Here is a 3,668-nt window from a genome sequence, read left to right as displayed (position 1 = left end):
CAGCAGGATTTGAACCTAGAACCTTCTTGCTCTGACAGGACAGCAACAACCTGCACCACCTATGGCAGAAACTGGATCTGTGCCAAAGCACCATCTCTCAAGGCGCACTCTGACATCTGTATGACCTGTGCTGCTTTCTTTTTCACTCTAGGGAACCTTGGACTTTTGAGTCTTTGTCCTTCGTGGAGTTTACCTGTGCAGGTGAGTTTGATATCAAAGTCTTATTAATTTCATACGACAGCTGAGTGCTGTTGGCTGCTCACAGAGAGGACGCAGGTCTCCTGTCACCAAACCTCTGCTGTCATGCGACAAAGCAGATGTTAGTTTTTAGATGTACTCACACACAAACAGTTTGGTGCAATTAAGTTGTGAAGACAAGATTTTTCTGTTCATAACTCAGCTGTCACCAGCAGAGGGAGGAGTCGAGGCAACAGCTGATCTAGAGAAATCTTCTCAGGGTAGCAAAATCAAAGTCATTTCTTTACACATATTACAGAATGTAACATCTGCATAGGGCAGCTTTAGCTACAACTGTAGCTGCCTCCACCAGTGTGTGAATGTGAGAGTGAATGAATAGTGGTATTGTAAAGCGCTTTGGGTGCCTTGAAAAGCGCTATATAAATCCAATCCATTATTATGTATCATATACATGGTTAAAATACAGGAAATATACTTGCTGCCTACTTTATATAAAAAAAACTTTATTGTTTTCTTTAACACTCATAATTAAACATTTCACTTAAATAAAAAAGGTGAACTATTTAGCTTATATGATAAATAAACAGCTTATATGATAAATAAACAGCTTATATGATAAATAAACATACAACACAGAAAGCTACATGACATGAGGCGGTTCATTTACAAACACTAGTCTAACTTAAGTTTCACACTCTGTTACACAATACTAACCTGATCTGCTTCTGTTGTTATAGACTGTACATGGTTCCCACTGGTCTGACATTTCTCTTTAACTTTACTTTTACAGCTTTCAAACTGTGCTTTACCTTCTTTGTTATCATTATTTTTTTAGCAAACTATTTTTTATTAACATTCTTTATTAACACAACTGATCTAAAAAAAAACAAAACATAAAAACCTACTGGGGAAAAGTTATCTTTTACTGTAAAAACCTCAGCTGTGTTTATTGGTGGTGGTCGGTAACGTCCGTGCTGCATTCACATCATCTAGTAGATCTTCTGAGGGTACTTCATGTAGATTTGGTAACCAGCTACACTGGATCCAGGTTTCAAGCTCAGTTCCTCTCGCACTCAACAATCCTTCTTCTACTGCACTTGGGGCTTTGTACCCAATCTCGGGTGGGGGTGATGATATCTCCCCCCTGACCTGGCGTCCTGGCTCCCCCTTGCCGTAGCATTTGTGTTGTACCTCATCAATCTCTAGCTGTGCGAGCAGTTCCTTCTTTCGAATGTTGGAACACTGAGCTACTGGTTGTTTCACCATCCATGTGGATGTTGGGTATCGAAGACTCCATAGGTCCCTCATCCTGTCCATGTACCTCCTTCTGCTGGGGTTACTTGTGTAGTAGCGTTCCAACAACACCCTGTTTTCATCTCTTGCACACCAATGTCTTCTTGTCCAGTAGCCACTTCTCATCAGGGTGTCCTGGTTCAAATTTGTGAGATGCTTGTTTTAGTGTCACACCAGTCCATGATTTCACTTCTCTAATCATTCCTCACATGCTCCATGATGTCCTCTTATAATAAAGCATCAGACTAAACCAAGTCTGCAACTCTTGAGGTCAAAAATGTCCTCCTGTGTCCAAACTATGCTCATAAAGCACGCTGTCACATGCTTTCAATTTTATATAAACCCTACAAAGCATGAATGTTTACGGTAAATGTGCACGACAAACAAATAGAAGCACTCAGAAACCATCTAGATAACTTTTATGTCAAAGGTCATGGAACATAAAATCATTGTGCATCATCTTATAATAAAAACATTTAAAAAGTTTGCTGACTTTATGCAAAAAATAAGCTTTCAAATTCTCCTGCAGATTGAAATTCAAATCAACCTTATGCAAAAGTTCAATAAGGAAGATCTGTAGTTACACATCTGTCTGCTTTCCAGGTGTTGGCACTGCTTTTCAAAATGGTGATAATGTGACAGACATCACATCTTCTTAAGAAATCACACACAGAAACAATGAAGGGCAGAAGGTTTGATCCTCTTAAAGAACTGAAATAAACTGAATAAAGAGGACGAGCTGTTAAAGGAGTCCTCTGCGGTTTCTATATTCCAGCTGTGGCCACAGCTGTTTAACCTCTGCATCGTCTATCAACTGTCCTCCAGATGCATTTTAGGACCTGAGACATACTTCCAGCTTCCAGATATGTAAAGTACATCCTTACCAGAAGCTCGGGTCTCAGAAGGAAACTTACAGTCTGTTTGTTCTACTGTAACATTAAGGGTCAAAGGTCACATGAAAACTGTCAGGCGTTGAGAAAACTAATGCTGCACTGCTGCCACCTGCTGCCTGTTATCATGCAGTGACTGATGCCTCTTTCCATTTTCACACAGTGCATATATTCAGCGGCCACTTTATTAGGTATACCTTGCTAGTCCCATGTTGGGCCCCTTTTTGGCTTCTGAGCCGTTTTCATTCTTCATGGCACTGATTCAACAAGCTACTGGAAACATTCCTCACAGATTCTGGTCCATATTAAAATGACTGCATCACACAGCTGCTGCAGAATTTTCAATGATGTGAATCTCCTGTTAAAACCACCTGTTGGACTGAGATCTGGTGACTGTGGAGGTCATTGGAGTATTTCAGTGAACTTGTTGTCACGTTCAAGAAGTTACATCAGTTACATGGCGCTTTATCCTGCAGGAATCAGCCTCCAGATGACACTGTGGTTATAAAGTGATGCACACAGTCAGTTAGAATACTTCAAGCAGGCTGTGGTGTTTAAACAATCCTCAGTATGGGGTCCAAAGTGTGCCATTAAAATATCCCCCACTACACCACCAGCACCCTGTTACTTCTCCCTTCTGCAGAAGCAACAGGATCATGCTTCTGCAAAACTCCTCTGTGATCTGTGTTGTAACTCTGAACTTATCCATATGATCCTGTTTCTGATTGAATTCTCTAAAAAGTTAAATTTTCAACAGATTCTGGTTTATGTGAGTCATCTTCTTCATTTTCAGAGCAGAATGTCAGGAATATAAAAAATGTTCTCAACTTCAATGGATCCACTTCATCATGTCTGCATGCCAATCGGTAGTGATTTGACACACACGCACAATGACTGATCAATGGTCATGAGAATTTTCACAATTATGATGAAGGAACTGACCTCACAGCCCATCGTTCCTTCAGTGATTCTAGTTTCAGTCATTATGCAAATGTACTGTTTTAAAAGATTAAGGAAACCTGCAGTCAGCTGAGACTGAAGAAGTCACTTGGATGAGTGACGAAACGTTTGTCCCACTGAAAACACCACGTCCAGGATGTATCGTCCAGATGAACAGAATCAACTTAATTATAGAAGTTTATGTTTACAGTACTCACAGAGAACAGTTACAGCAGCAAACATGTTGCTGCAAACAACAAAATGTCTACAAATAATTTATTATAGATTTGTAATAAGATTTGCTTCAACTTTATCTAGTAGCTGAATTTTGTTTAACCCTTTTTTATT

General features: G+C 39.8%; 1 long non-coding RNA gene across 1 annotated transcript in view; it reads left to right on the top strand.

Moving 5' to 3' along the window:
• LOC102300316 overlaps positions 1-3,668 on the top strand; it is a 9,724-nt gene that overhangs the window by 2,487 nt on the left and 3,569 nt on the right. The window lies entirely within an intron of this gene.

The sequence above is a fragment of the Haplochromis burtoni genome, unplaced genomic scaffold (genome assembly GCF_018398535.1).
Source record: "Haplochromis burtoni strain Fernald_Lab_line unplaced genomic scaffold, NCSU_Asbu1 Contig_1209, whole genome shotgun sequence".
NCBI lineage: Eukaryota > Metazoa > Chordata > Actinopteri > Cichliformes > Cichlidae > Haplochromis > Haplochromis burtoni.
Note: the sequence above shows the minus strand (reverse complement) of the source record. Positions and strands in the feature narration are given on the sequence as shown.